The sequence below is a fragment of the Callorhinchus milii genome, unplaced genomic scaffold, assembly GCF_018977255.1.
Source record: "Callorhinchus milii isolate IMCB2004 unplaced genomic scaffold, IMCB_Cmil_1.0 Scaffold3, whole genome shotgun sequence".
Lineage (NCBI taxonomy): Eukaryota > Metazoa > Chordata > Chondrichthyes > Chimaeriformes > Callorhinchidae > Callorhinchus > Callorhinchus milii.
Genome location: NW_024704744.1, coordinates 62,567,729 through 62,577,937, shown reverse-complemented (window position 1 = coordinate 62,577,937; position 10,209 = coordinate 62,567,729). Strand labels below are relative to the sequence as shown.

Sequence of the window (10,209 nt, the reverse complement as noted above, 5' to 3'; positions counted from 1 at the left end):
TTTCATCCCAAAGGACAGTAACCCCAGCACTGCACTGGAGTGTCAGCCTAGTGTGCGAGTTCAGAGTCCCGTCATAGTTTGAAACCTATGCCCTTTGGACTCAGAGGTGAGGGTGCTACCAAATGAGCCAGGTTAACACACAATACAAATACTTTTTTCTTTATGTACAGTATATCAAAAAATCACTTGCTTCCAATATTGAGATTATTTCAGTGGCACATTGAATATTTTTCACAGTGGTCTCAAAATTGCAACATTCCGAAACACATTTCATTCCTTATTCAAGGAAAAGGAGACTGTGTGTTTTCAAATATCCCCCCAACACATACACACAATATTTTGAATAATGGTGGTTCCGAAACCCATCTGCAAAGGCTTGAACACCACTAACATTGACCCCAATTAGCAGATATCATTTTCCAGAGACTTATATGATTCTCCCTTGTCATTTGTGGGCATAGAATTCTCCAAACTTAAATGGGATTCAAGATACTGGACTTGAGCCGGTTAGATACTTTATCAGTGCAACATCATTACTGATCTGCTGGAAGGAAAGGAGACAGAGACTTTTCTTATTCCTCTTTTTCATATGATAGAGAAGAATTTGTATCCAAACCCAGTGTCATTGGAGTTCGTTTCATTTGTAGCTGGCTACAGATTTCCTGATAAGGTAATGATAGCTGGCTGTACACTGCCTTCACCAACCTGAGGGGGCAACATTTATATAGTATCCTTCACGTAGGATAACGTCTCAGAGTGCTTTACCCTATGATAGGGTCGTTCGTCAAGTACGGTAAAGGGAAGAGAGGAGAGGGAAGGTGACCGTAGGCACAGTCATAGAGGTCGGCTCTAAAACAGAACAAAGACAGATAGAGAGTAAGCGAGACAGAGGGGTAGAGTGAGAGCACAGACACAGAGGCAACTTGTAACCTGCAGATAACTGTTTCACAAGCATATTTAAAGTAGTCGCAGTAATAATCGTAATCATCATCATCTTTGAATTTGGTGTCAGTAATGATAACTATAATCATTATCACGTTGTTAAGACATCTCAAAGCCCTTCACAGAATGTATTGTAACGTGGATTGACTGTGTATTTGCAGACGAAATGAGGCGATCAATTGTGCGCAGCAGTGTCCCACAAACTGCCGTGGGACAAAATGTGACCAAAATACTTTTTTAAACATACTCTAAGCTAACACTCCAATGCTGCGCTGGGAGGAGGGCTCCATTGTCAGAGGCACCATTCCCTGGATAAGATATCAAACTGAATCTGAAACATTGCTGAGCAGGACACTGAGAGAAAGAAAATTCCTTCTCTTTCCATATCCTTTAATATCCACCTGAACAGGCAGGAATTATAAGTTGCAAATTTCAGTTTTTTCTTCAAGGGTATGTTTTAACTGAATTTATTGGCCATGTTTACGCTCCAAAGCCACTATTTTTGATGAGGTTCCTACTGGTAAAAAGCACTCCATTTATAGCATGAGGGCTTTCAAATAGTAGCAGGTTCAAAGTGATGGCCAAATAATGTGGGTTTCCAAAACATCCAACAGGTTTGAAATACGCATTTGAGAAGGGAAATGGAAATCAAAGACAACCTTCGTTAACTCCCAATTCTTTCAACAAATAGAGCTCCAGTTTCTACCACACCTAGAAACCAACAGAGTTTATCAGAGAATCCTCAATGCACACTGCGCAAGGCAGCAGCCCGGCTACCTATTATGTTATTGTATTGGTTGTCAGCGAACACATACTGTTTCACAATACTTGGCATGATAGAAATGCAGTTTGGTGAAAGTACCTACATAAACAGCCCTGTGGTACGTGCTTTAAATTCCAACAGTTTCTGTGTTTCTTATTTATTTAATAGCCAAGGCCAACTATTCCACCTGATCTTAAAATGGGGGCTAATGGCAGATCACTTCCATCATTGCCGACTTGGCATCGAGCTCTACCACTGTTACGTGCTCTGTGTAAGGGGAGCTATATACATACAAGTTGTTGTTGTTGCCATAATCCATCCCACAGCCATCGGGATGCAGGAGCAGCTCTTTTCACTTCTCTCCCATGTCCTGCATGTCTGGTTGTGGAGCCTGAGGGTCTTTAATGTGTGGAGTTCTGTAGTTCAGTGGTTAGAGCACTTGCCTTGCAAGCGAAATACCTGGGTGTAATTCCAGGCAGGGCGAAAACTTGGGCAAGTTTCCTCACTCCACATGCCTAATAATAATCCCTCCAAAATAAAAAAAATAATAAATTGGTCATTTTCAATCCATGACTGTTTGTGGAACACTGCTGTGCGCAATTGGCTGCCATGTTTTGCCCACAAATATACAGTCAATTCACTTTACAGTCTATTCTGTGAAGCGCTTTGAGATGTCAAGAAGACGTGAAAAGCGCTATATCAAAATGTAAGGATTATTATTATATTATATTATTATATTATTATTAATAGTATTTACATACAGTGTTTGAATACTTAGAGCTGTACTTTGCTTATGCCATTTTAGTCCGTGTGCTGCAATAATGCAAATTCAGAAGTAGTCAAGATAATGCAAATTTAAGATGACGATAGATGCCTGGAAACTCTCACGGTATTTGCCTTATGCCCAAATATTGTGCAGAAAGTTGGACATTATAAATAAGCCTTAATTTGGAAGCCAGTTCTGCAGAATTTGTTTTGGGATACGACTGGAGATTAACCAGCTAAACTACACAGCTTGCCATTCAAAGCTTGCCATCCTAACACCTGGGGACTCTGTGGGGAGCCTCAACTGGTATTAAGAAATACACTTGAGTGTTTGAGGGAAAAGAGCCTCACATTTAATAGCGTACTTCTTTTACCCCAATTTTCTCTTCTTCCTCATGGTCTTCTGTGTATATTTTTATTTTATAGTTTTAACTTAGAATTTTAGCAATGGATTGGATGTACTGGAGTGTCAACCTTGACCGTGAGATCAAATCCCAACACAGGGTTGGAACCCACAAAACCTTCTGACTCAGAGGCAAGCACTTTACCAACTGAACCCAGGCTGACACCCGCACAGCACAGAAAGAGGCCATTCACCCCACTATGTCTGTGATGGCTCTCTGAAGCAACATCTCATTCTGCCTTTACTCCAGGCCCTCAATTTCTCCGTTTCAGACATTTATTTATTTTATTTAATTTCCTCTTATAAGTCTATATGGATTCTACCTCAACCATTATTTTACATAGGGTAATCCACATCCTAACACCCTCTGTTAAAAAAATACTTCTATCTCTCCCTTTGTTTTTTTGTTGCTAATATACCTTATTGCAACCCCCTTCCCCCACTTTGTTATGCCCCTCCCAAACAGTTTTAAAAGATTTAGCAGCGATGGAAAGAATACAGTACAGCATAGGTTTACTAGGATGACATAAGGACTAGCTGGTTACTGCTATCAAGGTAGACTGGATAGGTTAGGACCTTTTCATTTGAGAAGATATGCTCAAGAAGGACCTAATGGAGGTGTTCAAAATTATAAACGGGTCTGATAAGGTTAACATAAATAGGCTGTTTCCATTGGTTGGGGAGTTTGTAACAGGGGACACATGTATAAAGTAGAGATTATGGGATCTAAAAGAGAATTTAGGAGGAACTACTTCATGCAGAGAATAGTGAGATTGCGGAACTGGATGTCCAAGTGGTGCTTGAAGCAGGTAATATCGATGCAATTAAGAAGAAGCTAGATATACTTGAGGGAAAAGGGAATAGAAGGGTACAGGAGGGAGTAAGGGATGTGTGGAGACTTGTGTAGAGTATAAATTCCGTCACAGACAGTTGGGCTGAATGGCCTGTTTCCGTGCTGTACATTCTATGTAAATCCATATAAACACAATATTCGCCCATAAATATACGGTCAATTCACTTTACAGTCTATTCTGTGAAGCGCTTTGAGGCGTTGAGAAGACGTGAAAAGCGCTATATCAAATGCAAGGATTATTATTTAAATTAACACACTTCACTTCCTGGGTCCTCATTGTGCATTATAAAGATAGAATAACTTACTTCAAAAATATTCAACCAATCAAGACAACTGTTTAGCATGGTTGCATCATTAAATAAATTCTACTTATCTTGAGTAAAAGGATGGATGACTGAATTTGATTTTGGATGCAAATCATTCGAATGGGACGGGTAAGTCTTATTCATTGTTCATAGTCTGAACTATCAATTGAACCAAAACACGGGTCTACTGGGTTACGACTGAACCACACTTCAGTTCTACTGAGGTGCTCCTGAGTCTTGGCACTGAACTGATGTCTTTGAGGAGGCCACTTGATCAGCTGGAATTGATCTCTCCACTTTCGCAATGATCTTTATACATAAAGGACTCTGATAAATGAGTAATGCCGATTGCTGCATTAATTTAATAATTGCCGATACTAAACACAATCCTTGTTACATTTTTACGTTTAATTCAAGGAGTGCCAGAATGCCAGAAATATTTGGCCCCTTATTTGGTGGTGACACCTTAGTTCATCCTGTTTCTTTTGTAGACTGTGACTAGAGCAATGACTAAGATCTGGTGCAGTTACTAGCAACAATAAGCAAATTAAGAAGGAATTCTGTTCCAGGTCATAGTTTTACAGCTAACAACAGGACTGTGGGTGTTATCTGCATCCTCATCAAAGAGGAATGGTAACGAATAGCACAGAGGGGCAGGTCTATCCATGTTTATTCCAGCAGTAACCAGTAGTTTCACTACCCAGATAAGTGAGAATTCATGTGAGTAGAAACTCAAATCAGTCATCAAGTATGTCCACTCTGTCAACCACTCTTCGGGTTAGCTCAGTGGGTAAATGCATTGCATGCAATGATACTTATCCATACTGGGCAGAAAGACCATAGGTTCAACTCCTGCTCTGCAACACCAATTGGTTATTCTCAGTCAGGTGCTGGGTGGAGCGCTACAGTTAGCTCGTAGTGTCTCTATCAGGGAAAAGGAAAAATAATCATCCAGCGTGTTGGAATCCTGGTATTCTCCAGTGACCACTATTGGAAGCTCACATGTAGATAGATGTCAGCTATTCAGTTGGTAGCGTACTTACCTCTGAGTTAGAGGGTTGTGTGTTCAAGTCCCATATCAGGACTTTGAACTCACAATGCAACTGACATTTAAATGAAGTGCTGTTCGATCCCCAACTTTCTTATCTTTCAAACTCTACCTCCGGCCCCTCACCGGCTCTGGCTTCCCTCACTTCTGCTACATTGGCCGCCTCTGCCACTACAGACTCTCCAGAACTCTGCAGCCTGTGTCCTCTGCCACATTAGGCTCCGTGAGCCCAACGCCCCATCATCTTAGCATCCATCATCAGTCGGTAAAGCTTCCAGTATTCTGTCCTCGCTCTCTGGATCTCGATCTCCGTCTCCCTCTGTTCAAAGCCTCACCTAAACACCCATCTCTTTGATCATGGTTTCGGACATTTTTCTCCCCCACTTCTTCAGATCTTCCCAGCTAAGGCTCTCGGTCAGCTTTGAGATGGCTTTGAGATGTACTTTTAATTGAAAGTAAAATGTTGTGGTTAATCTGAGCAATTTTAGGAAGAGAAGTCTGCTCTGCATCTCAGGCACTGAATCAACATCAACAGTTAGTGAATCAACATATAAAAACATAGTCCCGAACCAGAGAGACGGGTTTAACATCAATTTATAGTGAGGCTTAATACTGATAAGAGGATAATAAAATTTGCTCTTATCAATCTGATAACGTTTTCAAGATTTCCTTATGCATTTTTCTGAGCAAAGTGCTCTCCCACAATGAATACAGGTGAAAATATGTCCAACAAATAGATTCTTCCTGAAATATTTAACAAATCAGAATCTTGATTACTGGTAAAATTCCCTTAGTAACACTTAGTAACAATTTAACAAAATGTATTTTGTTAAAGCACATTCCCAGTAGACCACAATAATGCTGCCTGCATTCCTGTGCCAAAAACTTTTTTTTCTTGTGGTCTACTGATTCTATTCAATTTATGTCTCAACAAATCTCCTGCAGTTTCTGCACTTCAGATTTATTGTATTTTGGTTGCTTTGTTACCGTGTGCAATGACATCTTTCCAATCTGCTGGGATTTTAGTGTATGTCAATCAAAGAGGGGCTTAGTGCCATGTTCAATATTTACAAGGCAACATGTTTCTTTGCATTCTGCTCATTGTGGTGCTGTTTCCAGTTAGGATAGCCTGATTATCTGGGTCTTTATATTGTTCTGTAAGTGTAATTCATGACTGGCTCCACAGGGCAGAATTCCAGCAGGCAATAGGGCTCAAGATCCAATCCATTGTTTTTGTAAAAGCTTCACCAAGTGAACCAACTGACAATACTCATTCAAGTGACACAAGTAAACATCCAACTGGCAGACAACAATAACAACAAAATTACATTTGTATAGCCCCTTTCATGTCGGGAGAACATCCCAAGGCTCTGGACAGACTGAGCTTCAGACCCGAGCTGGGGGTCAGGGTCGGCGAGGGTGAAGGGCAAGGGGGGGGGGGGGGGGGAAGTACTGTCGAAGAGGAGGGTCCTGAGATCGGTCTTGAAGGAGGCAAGGGAGGGGGCAAGGCAGAGGGACTGCGGGATGGAGTTCCAGAGAGTGGGGCAGAATGGCAGAAGTCCCGCCCGCCAATAGTGGGACGTGCAAGGCGGGCGATGTGAAGCAGGCCGGAGCCCATTGAGCAGAGGGAGCGAGCAGGATAGTAGGGGGTTAGGAGGTCGCAGAGGAAGGGGGGAGCAAGACCATAGAGGGCTTTGAAGGTGAGGACCAGGATCTTGAACTGGATCCTCTGTGTGATGGGAAGCCAGTGGAGTCGGGTGAGGATGGGAGTGATAGGGTCACGGAGCCTGGTGCGGGAGAGGACACGGGCTACAGAGTTTTGGATGATCTGCAGCCTATGGAGGGAGGAGTTGGGGAGACCGACAAGCAATGAGTTTGCATAGTCAAGCCTCGATGTAATAAAAGCATGTATGAAGGTTTTGGTGGCCTTCGGTGTGAGACAGTGGTGGAGCTGGGCGGTGTTTTGGGGGTTGAAGAAGGCAGATCGGATCATGGCGCAGATGTGGGATAGAAAGGATAGTTGATGGTCAAACAAGATGCCAAAGTTCCGGACTGGCTTAGCAAGGTGGAGTGTGCAACCATGGATGGTGATCCTGTCAGCACCTGAGGTGAGGAAGCGCTGGCCGGAGCCAATCAGGAGAGCCTCGGTATGGTTCACGTTCAACTGAAGAAGATTAGGTCTCATCCAGGACTTGATGTCTGACAGACATTCAATCAGGACAGCAGTGGTCCTGGAGTCAAGGGTGGAGGCAGAGAGATAGAGTTGGGTATCATCCGCATACATGTGGAAGTTGACTCCATGTCTGTGGATGATGCCACCAAGAGGGAGCAGATAGATATTGAAGAGGAGGGGACCAACGACAGAGTCCTGAGGAACACCGCACAAGATGGGGCTAGAGGAGAAATTGTTTGTGGAGATGAAGTGTAGGCGGTGTGAGAAGTATGATCTGAACCAGTCAAGGAGACAGAGCCGGGAAGATTGAGGTGATAGGAGAGGCGGTGGATGAGGATAGTGTGGTCGACGGTGTCAAAGGCAGCAGAGAGGTTAAGGAGGAAGGACGACATTGGGTGACTTGTTCTAGCTCTTTTTGCTAGCGCTCTATCACTTGAGAATAGAGTTTATTTCAATTGTTTTCATACTAAATAGCAACAAATCATCAATGCCATGGGTTGGGAGATCCACCTTTGAAATACTTTGTACATACAAGGCAGAGCTCGGATGTATACAAATGCAATAACAGCCATTTCCAACAGTATCACATGGTTTTGTATATATATATATATATATCATGTGTACATTCAGAATATTTGAACTATGACAAATTTCAATCTGGGGCACTTTGTCGCACCTCCCATTGCTATGCAGCAGAGTTATTTTTCCTGCATTTTTTAAAGGACCTGTGAAGAGGTGAGTATTTTGACATAGCAGTACATTAATCAGAAATATCAAGCCACTTGGACATAGTACTCTTTATTAATAGGAATAGTGTACAGTAACTTACACTTTACTGGATGCAAACAATTTGAGACACCCTCCTGACATGAAATGCGCTATATCAGGTACAGAAATGTTTCTTATTATTTTAATATAAATCTTATGTGGATGAAATGTGTGGAAAAATGACAAATCTCTCCCAATTGCAACAGAAGTTTAAGTTTTTTGTGAAAGTAATATTATATAATTTAATGGGAAGTATCATCATAGATTGAGAAATATGTACTAGCAGAATGTATACATTACATTCTGAATCACATGTGTTACATCTTAAATATGTTCATGCACCTTGAACAGTATAATCATGGGAAACCAAACCAAATACCTCACATTCTCCAGTTTCTCAGATCCAATGGGATCTAATTTGCAGGCTGTGCTAACCACTGCACAATCGCAGATCCCACACTTTTAACGGTGTGAACTCTATAGCACTGACGTTTGATAGATTAATGTTAAAGAAGCACCTCCCACTGGCATTTAGTTGCATGGTGCCTAAGGAAATAGCAGATGGGACTATTTGAATAATAGTCACACTATTATTTGGTGACTCAATCCATGACTGTTTGCGGGACACTGCTGTGCGCAATTGGCTGCTGTGCTTCACCCACAAAATATATACTTTAAGAGTATATTTTGTGAAGCGCTTTGAGACATCTCTAAAAGGTGATAAGGCGCTATATCAAATGCAAGGATTATTATTATATAAAGGCAAGTTGTTGTTGAATGTTGTCCTTGAAGTGCACCTCTAGTTACGTATTGAATAATTGGTGTAATGATCATTTCTCGGCCTTTTGGCTAAGATCAAGTGTAGAATTTGTTCTTATTAGGTACACCTGAGAGCCTACCAGAGCTCTTCCTTTAGGGTTTGGTCAAACTAAGGAACCACGATCTGAGCCTTTCCCGTGTTTCATTCGTGTTGGGAGTCTGAGCTGCTGCCAGGAAAGCTATGTCCTCTGCCCTCTGTTGGCTGGGATCAGTATTGGCAGCGCTACCGATCTGAGGAATTTGATCTAACCTCTCAAAGGGGAGCGGAGATACTGGAACACGGACAAATCTACCTTGAGCACTTGGTCACTAGGCTCAGGCTGGGCTTCCCCAGACCAGAGAGGTGATCCAGTCACGTGATTTGCTGCAGTGGTTGTGAGGAAAGGAATTGGGTCCATGTCATCCTTTGATGATTTGGGACTTAGGTTATGGAGGAAAAAGGGTTGTTTGGGGGAATAACCCTCATTCCCGTTTGAGGATCGTGATTCGCTCTAATTAGGCTTAGTGGTGGGTGAATGAGGCCTAACCTCTCTCACCAAAAATTAAGATAAAAGAATAATTAGTATAATATTTGCAGTAGTTTTGTTCCTACATGAATCTGGCAGCCTAACATATCAAGCTGTAATAATTATTGTGGTCAATTGCTTAACCTCCATGAGACTGTTATTACCTTACAATACAATAAACATTTACATTTTCAGAGTATAGAATCTTTCAAGTTGGGAAGATCATTACTAAATCATTGGTGTTAGGGATTGGGCTGGGGAAAGTTTAGATTCCCTTCAACTTAGCTGAGTTTTGTAAATCGCCACATTAAATTATTTTGATAGTATATACAGATAATTATGAATATTCAGACCTAGAAAATGGGATGAAATTAGCAGCAAAGAAAAATATGGAATTGTAGGTTGGTGAAGGAATTTTGTGGCTGAACTTTCAGCCACTACATCCCTATTCTCTGGAACTCCTTTCCTCTACCTCTCCATCTCAGACGCCTCACCAATGTCTTTAAATCATGCCTAAAAATCCACCTCTTCAACCACACCTGCAGCCACCTTCCCCTTCCCACTTGCTTGGCATCTGACCCCGATCTTGCAAAGTGCTCTGAGAAATTCTCCCGTGAATTGCACTATATAAATGCAAGCTGTTGTTTTGGTGATAAAAGGAGCAGGTGGGAAGGTGCACTCAGTTTAACCCATGCTTAATTCTGAACATGGCAGCGGAACACCACCTTCCTTTTTAATGGAGCTGAAGTACCCAGGAAAGCTTTGAATAATGTACATAACATGAGGATGTTAATATGAGGATACAAGGAACTAGAAGTAAAAGCAGAATGTGGCAATTAGCAACAGTGCATAGATTTGAAGGGA

General features: G+C 41.8%; 1 pseudogene; it reads left to right on the top strand.

Moving 5' to 3' along the window:
• The first annotated feature begins 8,849 nt into the window (after positions 1-8,849).
• On the top strand, positions 8,850-8,973 carry LOC121848620 (annotated as a pseudogene).
• Positions 8,974-10,209: the final 1,236 nt, after the last annotated feature.